This window comes from Dama dama, chromosome 3 (assembly GCF_033118175.1).
Source record: "Dama dama isolate Ldn47 chromosome 3, ASM3311817v1, whole genome shotgun sequence".
Lineage (NCBI taxonomy): Eukaryota > Metazoa > Chordata > Mammalia > Artiodactyla > Cervidae > Dama > Dama dama.
This window is the reverse complement of record NC_083683.1, coordinates 68693814-68710934: the sequence shown is the minus strand read 5'-3', so window position 1 is coordinate 68710934 and position 17121 is coordinate 68693814. Positions and strand designations below refer to the sequence as shown.

General features: G+C 37.0%; 1 long non-coding RNA gene across 1 annotated transcript in view; it reads left to right on the top strand.

Moving 5' to 3' along the window:
* Positions 1-10285, top strand: part of LOC133042587 (uncharacterized) — a 32523-nt gene extending 22238 nt beyond the window's left edge. The window contains exon 4 of the long non-coding RNA XR_009689528.1: positions 10114-10285. This is a non-coding gene — a long non-coding RNA (uncharacterized LOC133042587). The remainder of the gene's footprint in view (positions 1-10113) is intronic.
* Positions 10286-17121: the final 6836 nt, after the last annotated feature.

Sequence of the window (17121 nt, the reverse complement as noted above, 5' to 3'; positions counted from 1 at the left end):
TCTATATTGCAGTAAGTCTGTTTTAAAATGTCCACCGACAATCAAAAATGTTTAGCATGAATTCTCATTAGATTGTAACATTTATGAGCTGACAATTTCTTACAAAAAGGACAGCAGTTGGTATGCAGTCATGGGGAAAGAAAAAGATAGTGAAAGAGGAAAAAAAATTTTATGTATTACCAGCACTATCTCTGGTAGAAGCTAGTTTGTTTTGGAGCATTAGAACTGATTATCTAGAACTGTACTGTTGAATATGTTAGCTGTTAGTCAGATTTGGCTATTGAAACTTAAACTAATTACATTAAATGAATTAAAAAATTCAGTTCCACAGTTACATTAGCTACATTTCGAGGGCTCTGTAGCCACATGTGCTAAAGGCTAATGTGTTGGATTCTTGCTATTGTGTCAGACACTGTTCTCATCATTGGCATTACTCAGGAATATAGTCCCTGTCCTAAGGAGCTGCCTCTAGTCAGGGGAAAGAGAAATTAAATACATAACCTAGTTAAAAAAAATTAAGAACACTTTAGGTATTGGTATGTTTAATGAAAATATAAAATAGGGTAATATTATAGTGACTAGAGGGCTGCCCAATAGGTAGATTTATAAGTGAAGGTTCTTTGGATTACCAGTTGAATGGTAACAAAACAAAATCTTAGTGTGTACAAAGCAGATACAATAATGGGCACAGAGGCTTAAGACAGAAAAAAACCTCAGCATGTTTAAGGTACAAAGGGCCAGTGTGACTGGAGATTAGTGAAAGGGAGGAGAGTAGAAGGAGATGAAATTGAAGACATTGGCCTAAGAGTTTGAATTTTCTTTTGGTTATAGTATAGCAGGAAGTTTTTGAAGAATTTTAAACAGAAGAGCACATGATCTAATATATATTACCAAAGTCATGAATAAAATGAGAGCAGGACAAATTTTTATAGAAGTGACTTACAAACTGAGTTTGAAAGTATTGTTTCTTCATCATCATTTACTTTGCTCATTTCCAAGATAAGGGGAAAGGAAGTCCTGCCTTATAGTGTCTAGTAATAGACTATTATTTCAGTCCATTTAGTGGACTTTTTGGGGCAGAGATCTTGGTATACAGAGAGAGTGGACTGGGGACTGGGGTGGTGAATTGAAAGTGGATGAGCAGGTTGCTTTTTAATATGCTGTCCAAGTTGGTCATAACTTTCCTTCCAAGGAGTAAGCGTCTTTTAATTTCATGGCTGCAGTCACCACCCGCAGTGATTTTTAAACCCCAAAAAATAAAGTCTGTCACTCTTTCCACTGTTTCCACATCTATTTGCCATGAAGTGGTGGGACCAGATGCCATGATCTTAGTTTTCTGAATGTTGAGCTTTAAGCCAACTTTTTCACTCTCCTCTTTCACTTTCATCAAGAGGCTCTTTAGTTCTTCTTCACTTTCTGCCATAAGGGTGGTGTCATCTGTATATCTGAGGTTATTGATATTTCTCCTGGCAATCTTGATTCCAGCTTCTGCTTCTTCCAGCCCAGCGTTTCTCATAATATATTCTGCATATAAGTTAAATAAGCAGGGTGACAATATACAGCCTTGACCAACCTAGACAGCATATTAAAAAGCAGAGACATTTCTTTGCCAACAAAGGTCTGTCTAGTCTAGGCTATGGTTTTTCCAGTAGTCATGTATGGATGTGAGAGTTGGACTATAAAGAAATCTGAGTGCTGAAGAATTGATGCTTTTGAACTGTGGTGTTGGAGAAGACTCTTGAGAGTCCCTTGGACTGCAAGGAGATCCAACCAGTCCATCCTAAAGGAACTCAGTCCTGAATATTCTTTGGAAGGACTGATGTTGAAGCTGAAACTTTAATACCTTGGCCAGGTGCAAAGAACTGGCTCATTTGAAAAGACCCTGATGCTGGGAAAGGTTGAAGGTGGGAGGGGAAGGGGATGACAGAGGATGAGATGGTTGGATGGCGTCACCAACTCAATGGACTTGAGTTTGAGTAAACTCCCAGATGTGGTGATGGACAGTGAGGCCTGGCTTGCTGCAGTTCATGGAGTCACAGAGTCGGACACAACTGAGCGACTGAACTGAACTGAGCAGGTTGCATTTACTGGGGAGAAACCAGTATGCCCATTTCATGTAAGTTTTTGGAAAGAGAAAATAAAAATGATCACATGTAAAATTTCCTTCAAGTAAACGTTCTGAAATGATTTCTTATCCTATCTCACTAATATTATCAAAACTAAGGGTTGAAATATTCAGGATATCAATTAGCTACCTGCCTAGGACTTTTTTGAAGCCCCATTAATGCAAATATAATGGGGGCAGGTGTAAGTTTAAAGCACCAGAGGATAATATTTTTCAACTTTTTTGCATTGTTTAATGAGACAGTGAATTCAGTAGACTTCAAATGTGTTCTGTTTTATTAATTATTGTGTTATTAACTTTAACAGGTTAGTGGAAGCACTAGTCACATCTCCATTGCCTAGTGTTAGTACTCTGGATAATAACTGGGGACAACGGGTATTAACCCCTACATTATTGGTTCATGAGAAAGAGATCCCCTTACACGTGAGTGATTTTGAAGGAAAATACATACATATGCATGAGAAAAAGAGGAAAAAATATGAGAATTTAGATCAAAACCCCCTGAATTTGACATCTTCTTTCTTTTCATGCAGGGAGTTAATTAGATGGACAATTTAAGTTTGTGTTTATGGGTACCAGTTATGTTCCGTTTTGCTCATTTTCCTAGTCTTTGGTGGCTTTATGGATTTTAATTTTAGTGTAAGAGTAAGAAAAACAGTTGAATTCTGCACTCCTCTATGTTTTTCTTAGTCTCCTGGTGTGTATTTTAGCTTTCCTGATGGGATTACCAGTGAGCAAGTTACAGTGGTGTACACTATTGCCCTAGTGGTCCCAAACAGTTAATATCCTAGCGCCTTAATGATTAGTGTCTGTGTGCTTAGGTAATTTAAATTGTTCCTCTGTAGCTCAGGATATTTTGAACCGAAGTGACACTGATAGTAGATGGGCTGGTTAGGAATATGAGCAAAATTTGTGTTTTAGGGCCTAATTGATGGATCAAGAGAATGCAGCTGTCATAATTAAGAAGAAAAGACATTGAAGCCACCATAGACACAAGATACCGCTCTGATAGATTGAACCTACAAACTGTGGTGTGGCCCAGTCATACATATGCAGTTTTGTTTCCTTTAATATCTCTTCTTGTTAGGGTGTGAGTCTAGCCTTAGGCATGGTCTGAGAAAGTATTATTCCTCAGTTGCCAATGGCCTAGACTTAAGATTCTCATCCACTCCTAAATTGGTGAGCTTTATCAAACAGGACATAATGAATAGGTAAGGAAACGCATTTGCCTTTTCTCTTGACTGAATTAATTGCATCTAAATGATAAGGGTTCTGTTTCTGAGTCACACTTGTCATTGAACTGTTCTGCTAGTTAAAATCATGTGGATTTTCTGCCTATCTTCTAAAAAATGCTAATTTCTATACCATTATTGGAATCAGAAAAAAAAAATGGCATGTAAAGTGAAATACAGATCAAGATTAATAAGGTAGTTTTCCAGTTTTTGCCTGATGAACCAATTTGGGCAATTTTGTGCTATGAATCCTTGTCTGTGCTAATTGGAATAAGAAGGGAAAGCAGAGTTTCCTGCCCTTTTGTTCCTCCTGGATTTAAAATCAATTGAACAGATGCAGTGATATAAAGCTGCATTTAAGTCTCTTATATTTTTCTTTATAGACACAATTGTGAATTGTATTCTTCTGCATTTGTAATTAGAGGGTGAAACGGATGGCAAAGGCTCAGTCTAAAGAGACGTCCATTAAAATAAATTATGCTGCCAAGTGATTGCTCAGTCCAAGAGGCGGACTCAGTTTGCCCCACATGAAAGAAAGAAGTTGAACATAGACGTTTTGAAGAAACCTTGTTATGCAGGGCAAAGTAACTCAGTCACTGGACCATATATGAAAATGCTAAAACTAAAGATGCATAAATAACTTTACCTTTTTTAAAAAAAAGAAAATGAGCATTGCTGTAGGTGAGAACTGAAGTCAGATAGAAGCCCTTCTAAGTACAATTTAATGTACTAACCATATCTGCTTCTGATGTGTAAGGAATCTGTGGTCACTTTTTTCTCTTAAATTTTAGCCATTCTTACAGAAGCCAATGAAGGATTACTAGCCATGATTTGAGATACACCCCTTTAAGTATTAAGTGTATATTTAGGAAGGAAACATGCTTAAGATATTTTAGCTGTCATGTGAGGCAGCATAACATAGTGGTTAAGAACAGGGATTCTGGAGTCAGCCCTCCTGGGTTTTGAATTGCATCTGTCGTTGACTCTTTGAGTGACGTTGGGGAAATTGTATGACAATTCTATACTGTAGTTCCTTCCTGTGTCAAGTTGGAATAAGTAAAAATGCAAATCTCAATGGTGACCAGAATTTAATGTCATCCCTATATTTTATGCTTATTTAATATTTTTTAAACTAAAAGCTTTAATAAATCATTTGTTTCCAAAAAGAGGCAACGACAGTTTTTCTGCCAAAAAAGTGGAAGTGCGTTTAAGTTTAAAATTTAATTAATTTGCCTAAAATTTAAGACAGATCTGTATTTAACTGCAAGTCTCAGATTCTCAGCTTGAAAAAATTCCTTGCCTGGTGCTTACGTTTTTGACCTGAGCTGGAGAACTTCAGTTTCATGTTGATAACAGTGTTAGATTTTAACAGAGAGAAATTTCAGGAAAGAAACAATGCTGTTATTTTATTAGCTCATTATGTGAGACGCCTCAATTTGAGTGACATGAACATGTATATTTCTCTATCAACCAATATAAAAATATTTTTGATGCCTTTATATTTGCACTATATTGGGCACTGCATTTTGAGAATGACTCAGATTCTGCTCACAGGGAGCTTGTTTTTAGAGGATGAACACCTGTCTTTTCAATCCTGTTCTCCCTGCAATAAACACAAGAAAGGAGAAAAAATGTCCAGAGACCTCTGGGACCATCTGAGAGATTATTAGAACCTGCAAATCCTAGGGTTTACTCAGTCTGTAGAATTACAACCAGAATTTGAGTATTGTGTCAACTTCATGTGTAAACTTAGTTGTTACTTCACCTTCTTGAAAGTAAGTTTGCAGCTCTTAGAACTGTTAAGCGGAATAATTACATTGATCTAGTGCAGTTTCTCGGAGAAGGCAATGGCACCCCACACCAGTCCTCTTGCCTGGAAAATCCCAGGGAGGGAGCAGCCTGGTAGGCTGCAGTCCATGGGCTCCCTAAGAGTCGGACACGACTGAGCGACTTCACTTTCACTTTTCACTTTCATGCACTGGAGAAGGAAATGGCAACCCACTCCAGTGTTCTTGCCTGGAGAATCCCAGGGACGGGGGAGCCTGGTGGGCTGCCGTCTATGGGGTCGCACAGAGGCGGACACGACTGAGCGACTTAGCAGCAGTCGCAGCAGTGCAGTTTCTGGAATATATTTGATATTCAATAAGCAGATGGAGTAACATTCTCTCTTTTCTTTTAGATTACACCCCAAATAACTTGGTATTGAGCATTTACATTAATGCACTCAAGCACTTCATCTCTGAGTTAGAAGGATTTCATAAAGTCAAGAACAAGAAAAGCATTGTATCTTTTAATATTTGACTGAAGATCTTAGACTCTGCAATATGAACAATAAAAAATGAAAAATAAATAATGGAGGGAAAAATATAAAACATCCTTCTATGTGGTCAGTATATTGTCCACTACAAGGAAAAATCTAATGTGACCAACTGACAAATTATGAGAAATAGTAAAATAGATCAAAATGATTTTACATAAAGTCAAAATACAAAAATCACTTTTTACAAATAAATGTGTGTGTGCTCGGTTGCTCAGTCATGTCCAGCCCTTTGTGGCGGCATGGGCTGTAGCCCACCAGGCTCCTCTGCCCATGGATTTTCCAGCAGGAATACTGGAGTGGGTTGCCATGCCCTCCTCCAGGGGATCTCCCCGACCCGGGGAGCAAACCTGTGTCTCTTGTGTCTCCTACATTAGTAGGAGAATTCTTGACCACTAGCAACACCTGGGAAGCCCTTAAAAATAAATAGCCATTGATTAAAAAAGTGAAAGGAAATGGTTCCATTAAAAATAAGAATATAAGTTATAAAGTAATAAGCATAAACCATGTACAATGTGTACAGTCTTTCTGTTGAAAATATAAAACTTTAAAGCTAGACCTAAAAGAACATCTGAATAAACGAAGAAATATATCATGTTTGTGGATGTAAAACCCCAGTATTCTGAAATTTTAGTTTTCAAAATAATCCTTAAGTTTGAATAATCATGAAATTTCTAGCAGAGATTTTGAACATGAAAGCCAACTCTAAAATTCATTTGGAATAGAAATACAGAATATTAAAAACAACTAACCCATGTCCTATCTGATATCAAAACATAATTGAAAAGTGTAGTAAATAACAAGTTGAGATATTTATTTATTTTTTTGTGATCTAGGGTATTTTTTTTTTCCATTTATTTTTATTAGTTGGGAGGTTGAGATATTTAATATGACAGAATCCAGAAATGGATACACAGAACTTTAACATGCCAAAAATGTCTTTTCAGATCCTTTAATAAAATATGGACTATTTAATATAATAAAGTTGGGATAATTTTCTATCTACCAGAAAAATAATTCTTTGATTTCTATCTCAAAAGATTCTCAGATATATCCCAGATAGAGCAAAGGCCAATATGTAAAAACAAAAACAACAGAAATAAAAAATACATGAATATTTTACAAGAAAAATAGGAAAATATTTCTGTGACTTTAGAGCAAGATATTCTTTTTAAAAATTATTAGAAGAAAACACAAATAGGGACTTCCCTCATGGCCCAGTGGTTAAGAGTCTGCTTTGCAATGCAGAGGACGTGGGTTCAGTCCTTGGTAGGGGAACTAAGATCCCATATGTCATGGAGCAGCTGAGCCCCCATGTACTCCAGAGCCCATGAGGCAAAACTTGAGAGCCTGGATGCCACAATTAAGACCTGACCCAGCCAAATAAATTACTTTTAAAAAAGAAAACACAAATAAAAATTGTTAAATTTGGTCATGTCAAAATATTTCCAAAGACAAAAAACACCACAAAGTCAGAATAAGAGGCACGCTGGTAGAAAACATTACAGCCTGCAACCTATAAAGAAATTCAGTGTATATCCAAGGGGAAAAATAAAGCACATAAGCAGTCAGAAGTCAGATGAGAAGAGTAAGATGATAGAGAGATGAAAAGATCAACTCCACTTACTTGCAAGTAGGAAAATAAACTTTGAGAGAGTTTTCACTCATCAGACTAGCAACAATTTAAATGCCAAATGTAAACAGTTATTGGGGAACAAGTATTCTATATTGACAGTAAGCATTTAAAAGTATGGTTAATTTTGAGGGTACTTGGATAGTTTCTATAAAAAATTAATTTCTTATAATTACACTTCTAATTATTCTGGAGAAATTCCTACATATGTCCAAGAAGGCATGACCAGGAATGTTCACAGGATTATCTGAAATATAATACTAAAAGGAAAATAGAAATAACCAAGGAAAATAGAAATGGCCTAAATAACTACCAAAAGAAAACCAATAAATAAGTTATATAAATTATGGCACATTAATACCATGAAATACTTCGGGGCAGTTTTTTTAAAAAGAGGTGAAATTTGTGGACCGCTATGGAAAAATATATGACATACTTTTGGGTGAAGAGTTCAAGTTTCCAACTGATCTTTTCAGTGTAATACAATTAATGTAAAACATATGCTCATATTCAGAAAATAATACTGTATATCTAATGCAGAAATGGATAAAGTACTGGAGAAATTTGCATTCAACTGTTATTTGGTGAGATCCAGAGTGTTTGCAGACTGGGTGTGGTTTTTAGAAGGTGGCTTTAAGCTTTCTTGTAATACTTTAATATTTTCAAGGTGCATATTTGCATATATGTATGCATTCTGTGTAACATATCTGTTTTACTCATGTAACATCTATATTAAATATATTTAGATTTACACGTGGGCTCCCCTTGTGTCAGCTGGTAAAGAATCTGCCTGCAATGTGTGAGACCTGGGTTCCATCCCTGGGTTGCTAAGATCCTTTGGAGAAGGGAAAGGCTACCCACTCCAGTCTTCTGGCCTGGAGATATACCATGGACTGTATAGTCCGTGTGGTCACAAAGAGTCGGACATGACTGACTGAGCGATTTTCACTTTCACTTTTCATATTTATACATCTAAATACACCTATATCTACATATATCCATCTATATATCAACTTGCAGTTTTATAAGATTGGAAATTCTTTCAGAAGTGCAAATTCTCTTTCGTTGTAATAATTATCTTTAATTAAGAATGGAATATTACTCAGCCATTAAAAAGAATTCATTTGAATCAGTTCTAATGAGATGGATGAAACTGGAGCCCATTATACAGAGTGAAGTAAGCCAGAAAGATAAAGACCAATACAGTATGCTAACACATATATATGGAATTTAGAAAGATGGTAACAATAACTCTATATGCAAAACAGAAAAAGAGACACAGATGTACAGAACAGACTTTTGGACTCTGTGAGAGAAGGCGAGGGTGGGATGTTTCGAGAGAATAGCATCAAAACATGTATATTATCTAGGGTGAAACAGATCACCAGCCCAGGTTGGATGCATGAGACAAGCGCTCAGGGCTGGTGCACTGGGAAGACCCAGAGGGATTGGCTAGAGAGGCAGGTGGGAGGGGGGATTGGGATGGGGAACACATGTAAACCCATGGCTGATTCATGTCAATGTATGACAAAAACCACTACAATATTGTAAAGTAATTAGCCTCCAACTAATAAAAAATAAATGGGAAAAAAAATGAAAAAAAAAAAAAAAAAAGAATGGGCAAAAGGTATCATTCTGGGTTTCAGAGATTAGGGGTTATCTATAAACCAAGTGAAGGCATCAGTCAGTCGTGTCCAACCCTTTGGCACCCCTGACCAGTAGCCTGCCAGTCTCCTCTGTTTGTGGGCTTTCCTAGGCAAGAGCTGGAGTGGGTAGCCATTCCCTTCTTTTCCTTCTCCAGAGGATCTTCCCAACCCAGGGATCGAACCCAGGTCTCCTTCATTGCAGGTGGATTCTTTACCATCTGAGACACCAAATTTAAAGGTTAAAAATTAATTTGGGCAGATGTCATGCAATAGAGAAATACAAGTCAAGTCCCCATTACAAGGTTGTTCGGCATTTTGATAGTACGCATTTCATCTTGAGTAACTAAAGAGAGACTGAGGGGCCAGTAAAACTGACTCTTGTATTTTTGTTCACTTCATATTGAATTGTCATTAAAGGACAGTGATTCTCAGCCCATCAAGGTATCTTAAACTAGTAATTTGGGAACAACCTAGAATATAATGATTGTGCATGTGCTAAAACAGCAATAGATATTTTGTAGCTTCATCAAATAGATTTTTATTAGCAACACTCTTATTGTGATATTTTTTCTTATGCTCTGCATTTCAGTCTTAAATCTAGTTGAGTTTATTTATTATCACATCAGTTTAATATTGAAATAGCTGTAAAAGTAAGATTATATCATGTTGTTTACATTGCAAATATTAAAAGACAGTTTAGAGAGGAAATTCATAATCAATCCTATTGTCTCTGTTAGTGGTTCAAATATTTCTCAAAATATAATCATAGCTTAGAAAATTGTCACATGAATATAGACTTTGTTTTGGCTTTAAGCAACAGAAATTTATTCTCACATTCCATAATAGAAGTCTGAAAGCAAAGTGTTGGCAGGGCTATACTTCCTTTGAAAGCTCTAAGGAAGAATCTTTCATATAAACATTTTTTTAAAAAGACATTTCTAGTTAAATTTAAAATTGTGTTGTAAAAGTCCTCTTGTGGGTTTGGCAATCTTAAGGCTGTGACAAAGTTATTTTGTTAAGATATAAAGGTATTTGAATTGGGGAGTAATTTTTTCCATAGAGAATACTATCAGAAATTTTAGACTTTACTAAAATATTGTCAAAACAGATTGAAAATATATTATATCTTGTTTTTTTAAAAAAACAATCTTCCTCAACAGTGCTCTGGCTTCTTGGAGTCACCTCAACATTAAATTGTGTTTTACCCTGCGTGGGAAAACCATCTAATGGTTGGCATCTGCGATATCTGCTCACGTTTACAGACTTCATTACCGACTCCGTTAGGTTTGTCTTAAGTCGAGATTCTGTCAGCAACCAACGCCTTCTGTTCAATGATGGGTTTTACTTCGAATTCCAGGACTTGTCTAATCTGCAGTGTTCAATACGTTGCTCCATTAAAAGCTCTGCCTATTGTAATATTTCAACAATCATTAAAAGCTCTGCCTAGTTCACTAATCATAACATTGGTTTTAAATGTTAATAAAACAGTATCTATTTTGGAAAAAAAAAAATAAATTGTGTTTTAATATTGGGTTGGCCCTGGGAATCAACACTAAAGGATGCAGCTGCTCCCAGTACAGAATGGCTTGGAAACTCAGGATCGGGCACCACAGAGGGCTACCCAAGGCGTGTGAGAAGCACTGGTAAATGATGCTTGAGTAAAGAAGCATCTGCGAGACTTTAAAACTTTTTCTTTTAAAATAGAAAGATCTTTACCCAAAACCTTCTTAGAAGAATATGTTGATGAATTGGCTAACAGCAAGAACTTTGCCGGGCAAATTTCAGTAGAACTCTCACCCTATGTTTACTAGCTGTGTGATCCAAGACACTTTCCTTTAATTCTTTAAACCAGACCTGTAAAAGGGTGATAACAATATCCACCTAAACATTACTATGAGAATTAGTAAATGAGATATGCATGTAAACCACTTGGCATCTGGTATATAATCTATTCACAAAATAGTGTATTCCATCCAATCTAAGATACCAGCATCATAATATGTACCATTTTTATGGACTACAGTTAGAGAGAGAGACTGAAAACTGTGATAAAATTGAGAGGCATCTCCATTTCAGAAATGTTAATGTGTAAAAATATGTGTATTAGAATACATGGAATACAGTGGTGGTCTGAAGCCAAAGCCTGTAGAAGGATGCTCTTGGGAAAATGACCCTCACATCATCTAGTCTTTATGACACCAATTATTTGCATGTGTTAAGCTAGGTCATGTATAGCCAGAGACTCCAGAAAAAAAATCAGGCAGGAGTCAGGGGCCAGAAAGATATTTAGCATCTCCATCCCTTCTCTCCAGGAGAAAGTCAATAATAGCTTTTAAAACATGGCAGAATCCTCATTTTATACAGGTTTTTTTATCCAAAGTTACACGTCACCAGAACTTAGGGAAATCCAGAAACACATACCTCTATCCAGTAGAATACTGTGTTATTTCCTGCTTTCTATAACCACTTCTTTGACTTTCCCTTATATTTTATGATTACATAAACTTAACATACTAAAAAAAAAAACATAAAATTGAAATATAATGATGACCTCCTTCATCAGACTCTTCTACCCCCAAATGTAATCATTGTAATGTACACTTGTCGAGTCTTTAATAAGTATTTATTTTTTAAACACTCTTTGTGTAAGAATTTATAAAAACAATGAGATCTCTTCTTTTCTTTAGAAATAATATATAATGTATTTGTTGAGACACGTGTGCACTGGTCATTAGGCAATTCAGGCTTCTGCAGCAGGAATAGCTTCCATGACGTCTTTGATGGAGAGTCATCTCACCGGTGCTTGGATACCTTCTCTGCTATGACAGCCTTGATTCAATAACCCAGTCCTGTCTTTCCATTTCCGGATACACCTAGTTTTTAGAGTGTTGTTTCTCCTTTTGTTAGAGTGAATCTGTGTCTCCAAAAGACCACAGGTGATCCTAGTTCTTTCCTTAGTCACACATATGATCTAACTATCCTACATTCTAGTCAGAGATACAAATTAGATGACAGCTATTTTGTCTGATTTCTCTTCAAAGCTTGTCTCTTCTTTGCCTCGTATTAAAAATATTTTGAGAGCTAAATATGTGCTAGACAGTGCTCTCCATGATAGAAGTGGTTTCCTTCATGTAGCCTTTCAGTGATCCTTCATGTCTAACACCTACTGTTGACATCCTAGTGTTATGGTGGAAGAAATTGCCACGGAGAAGTTAGTAACCCTCCTCAGCTTTCTGCTGTGATAGGAGGTGGAGCCAGGAGTCAGCCTCTGGCCTTGAGGAAACATTATTTACTAGACGGGTGTGCTGCTTTTTTAAAATAGTATCACGCCCTCAGAGGTTCCCTACAATTGGTATTACATTTCTTAGGATATATTATACTTAATAAATGTCCTCCCTATAGAATTTCCAAAAGAAAACAACTCTTCAGAAGTGGCCTGATGCTTTGTGGGTGAAGGAAGCCTGTCCCCAGCCTTAGCAGTTAGGTAGGAGCACAGTTTGTGACCCAAGTTTCTATTTGCTTCTTAAGCACATTCAGCATAGAAGAGGCTCTTTGAGGAAAGGGTGTTTCAAGTGAAAATTTTAAAGTCTTATTCTATAAGCATTTGTTAAAATTCATACCTTCCATTTTAAGTTCATGCCATTGTTTGATCATTTTTTTTAATCAGTGCAGACATTGGCATTTGTGTTTATTAAGGTTTATGGTTCATGTGAGGAGCTGAGAAATTTTAAAATTCTCCAGTGTGTTTTTCTGGGAAAACACATTCCTCCTGGGAATAGTTAAGGAAATGGCAGCCCACTCCAGTGTTCTTGCCTGGAGAATCCCAGGGACAGGGGAGCCTGGTGGGCTGCCGTCTATGGGGTCGCACAGAGTTGGCCACGACTGAAGCGACTTAGCAGCAACAGCAAGGCTTAATAGTTCAGTTATGTTTATGACTATATGTTTATTCATTATAAGAAGTTAGGACATCTTCAAAGATAACTCAGCCTCTGAGGCACCAATACCCAGTGTGGATGAGTATCAGTCTGCTCTATACTGTCTGCATGTCTCTACTTTTCTAAGTCAGAAAGCCACGTGTCCATTGGTAAGAGAAAACCATTCACGGTACCTGATGTCTTGTTATTGTTATGAAGACTAGATGATCCTTGCAGTTCGTGGGAAACATTCTGACCCTCCCTAGAGACTAATGATAATCTCTATGTGTGTGTGTGCTCAGCTGCGCAGTTGAATCCAACTCTTTGTGACCCTGTGTATGTAGCCAACCAGGCTCCTCTGTCCAGGCGAAAATACTGGATTGGGTAGCCACTTACTCCTTCAAGAGATCTACCCGACCCGGGGGTGAAACCCACATCCCCTGTGTCTCCTGCATTGTAGGGAGATTCTTTACCCTCTGAGCCATTGAGCAAGGCCAATCTTTATATCATACCTTTTCTAAACTTTCTAAACTTAAATCATTCTTTATGACTATGACCATTTAAAGTAGAAACATCATATATTTGATGTTAAAAGTGCTATTCTAATGGATACTTTTCTGAGATCTGAGACTTGATCAAAATTTATCTTCTGCAAAGTAATATACTTTGAGATTTCATAGATATCATCATATTACTCAGTTTTCATTCTTCACACTGAAAATTTACCCATTCCTCTGATAACTTAGAGTTTACTTTCTGAATATATAAACTAGATTATGCTAAGAAGTGAGAGAACAATCTCAAGAAGTCAACACAGGTGTCTGTGGAGGATTTCCCTTTAAGGATGTGACATTTCTTGCATCTTTGTTTTTTGTTTTCCTTCTTGATGAAACCTAATGTTTGGTTTTTATACTTTATTTCATAAGTACATCTGTCTCATATCTTCAGAGAATAGTTTACAGTGAGTTTTCACTTTGAAACATAACTGGTACAAAAGCAGTCCTTCTAATACTTTGGGTCTGTTTGCCAAAAAAGTATTATGTTTTTGCCTAAATTGACACTCACATGCGGTCATGGCTTCCTGAATTTTCTGCCACTTATTCACATTTTACAATTTAAAGGGCTTCACATGAATCTGAAAACACATACATTTCTCCATGTATTTCCTTTTTAGATCATTAAAAAGGTTAAATAATGTTTTTGTCATTGAATTTCCCATCATTAACTTTTCTCTGTTCAGAAAAGTACCTATTTCTTTCAATTTTTCAGATATAAACAAATGTTATTTTTCAGATATAAAAAATTATTTGGAGGAAAAAATGTATATTCTTGGGTAAACAGAGTTAATTGATCTTACAACCTTAGAAGTCATTTGTTTCTCTATCTGATCAGTGATTGGATTATGCTGAAATTTTGATGCAAGGAAACCTTAAGGATTTCTCTCAGGAAAAGCATTTTACTTTTAGACAGTGTTGTCTGTTAGTTGACATTAACAAAGAAGACATTGCCAAAGAGTTCACCACATATTAAATATGTTAAATTTAAATAGTTAAATTTTCTCATATGTTAAGTGAAAGTCACACAGTTATGTTCGACTCTTTGGGACCCCATGGACTATACAGTCTGTGGAATTCTCCAGGCAAGAATACTGGAGTGGGTAGCCATTCCCTTCTCCAGGGGATCTTCCCGACCCAGTAATTGAACCAGGGTGTCCTGCATGCAGGCAGACTCTTTACCAGCTGCGCTACCGGGAAGCCTGGTATGTTGGGGGTGCATAAAAATTAACATTAAAATAACATAAAGTCTCATATGTTGGGGGTACATTAAAATCAAATTTGCATACATTTGCATGAGTCTAAAATAATGTAATTTATTGCCATGTGATTTGTGGGAAAAATCATTTCTTTGCAGGTGTATGACTTATTTCTATTCAGGAATCTTACGTCCAAATTATTCTTAATAAAGGTCTACTCTTCTCTAGTGAGCTAAAGCAGTATGATAGGATATAAAGAGGAAAAGCACAGGAAAAACTAAATTTTATATCAAATTTTTGCTCTGCCAACTCTGGACACTGAATTAACCACTCTGAGTCTCAGCTTATCCTTCTGTAAACTGTAAGAATAATAACATTAATGTGTATCTTGTTCAAGTCTCAGGTTAATTGTGTAGATCTTGTATGTGAAAATTCTTTGGAGAATGAAATGTGAAAAACATAGTTTATTATATTTAATAAAGAAACACCAATCTATTTTTAAAGTGTATTCTGTGGGATTGATTCACAGGAGGCAAAGCTGCTTATGTAGTCTGAATCTTTCAGATTTTATTTGAGATTGTTATAGCTCATTTAAAAATTGATATTGTTTATTTTTAAAGATCGAGGGTAGCCTCAGTAAGCTAGCTATGCTATAAATCTTGATATATGAGAAATTAAAAACTACTCTCTAGTCTGGCACTGTTTCCCTAGGAGTTCAGTTTGGAAAGTGCAGTGACTAGACAATAGCCAATTACTGAGCTGTCTGTTCGCTGGTTTTTCTCTCATAGGAAGTGCATGAGAGTGGGGTTGGTCATTTTAGGAAAACAGTGACTGTCACAATTTCTAGGATAAGCAAATGGATGCACATGTGGACGGTTACTTGAAGAGCTCTGTCCCAGCCTAAGTTCCTTAGAAAGAGAGTTTATTACAGGGCATGTTATCCAGGGAAGCAAAGTGAGGGAACATGGAAATGAGAAAAGAAAGAAGGGAAAACAACGCCCAGCGGGACGTTGCCAAGCGGGTCACAGTCTCCAGGAAAAAAGGGTTGATTCTCGGGTCATGTGAAGTCTCAGGAGAAGCCTGAGTCAAATCGACTTGCTGGCTTCGCCTACTTCCAGTCTCTTGTCACTGGTCAGTCTGATCCACAGAATGTTAAAGCCTCCTCACAGCGAGGTTATTTTGCATGGGTCTCAGAGCGACTGTTGGAAATGAGAGACTGTGAGGTGCAGATGATAGGATCTCATCCCTGAGGAGGCTGAGGCTGTACTGTTGTCAGGAGATGAAGTGATTGTGGTGAACAGGGCTCATGGCCCCCAGAAGAGCTTGAGCGGTCCCTGGAGCCAACCAGAAGCAAGCCACCCGCAGAGCCCCGGGTGGGAGGTGGACAAGTACACTGGATTTGGTATAGCACACACACACACAGGCAACTGAAAATAATTACAGAATTTGCCTTACTAAGTAGGAAAAGACAAGACACTTTGATGCAAGGAACTTTCAAACCCATAGGACTACCAAATCTGATCTACTTAAAAGAATTGTAACCTAAGAAAGAAGTACCTTTTGACTCCTTACCAACTCTATGCCATACTTACAAAAAAAAATCATTTATATAAATGACTCTGCATGTGGTAAATGACCAAGATCATTATCATCTAATTGCAACCGTCATCATTATCTAATGATACTTCTGAAGGGGACCACCTGCCCATTTCAAAGCAGATGCACCAAGTGATGGATTGATAAGTAGACCATTACATTAGGGTATATTTAAATAGGTTAAGAATTTAATTTGGAATTAGACCAAGATAAGCTTGCCACTACTTTCCTGAATAGAAAATACATTTACAGGGAGAGTGTTTTTTCTTTGTTAGAGTTGTTAGAATTCTTAAATAGTTTTTATTTTTTTGTTTAAATCTGAGAGGATAGAAGAAAATATATTGCAATAAAAAACTATATTAATTCTGACTGGGGAAAGTAGTACACAGAGAGACTGAGATGATAAAAAGAGCCTATTAGCAAATACAACCTAGACAGCATATTAAAAAGCAAAGACATTACTTTGCCAACAAATGTCTGTCTAGTCAAAGCTATGGTTTTTCCAGTAGTCATATATGGATGTGAGAGCCAGACTATAAAGAAAGCTGAGCACCAAGGAATTGATGCTTTTGAACTGTGTAGTGTTGGAGTAGACTCTTGAGAGTCCCTTGGGCTGCAAGGAGATTAAACCAGCCAACCCTAAAGGAAATCAACCCTGACTATTCACTGGAAGGACTGATGCTGAAACTGAAGCTCCAATACCTTGGCCACCTGATGCAAAGAACTGACTCATTGGAAAAGACCCTGATGCTGCAGAAGATCGAAGGAAGGGGGAGAAGGGGATGATAGAGGATGAGATGGTTGGATGGCATACAGACTCAATGGACATGAGTTTGAGTTAGCTCCGGGAGTTGGTGATGGACAGGGAAGCCTGGTGTGCTGCAGTCCATGGGATTGCAAAGAAT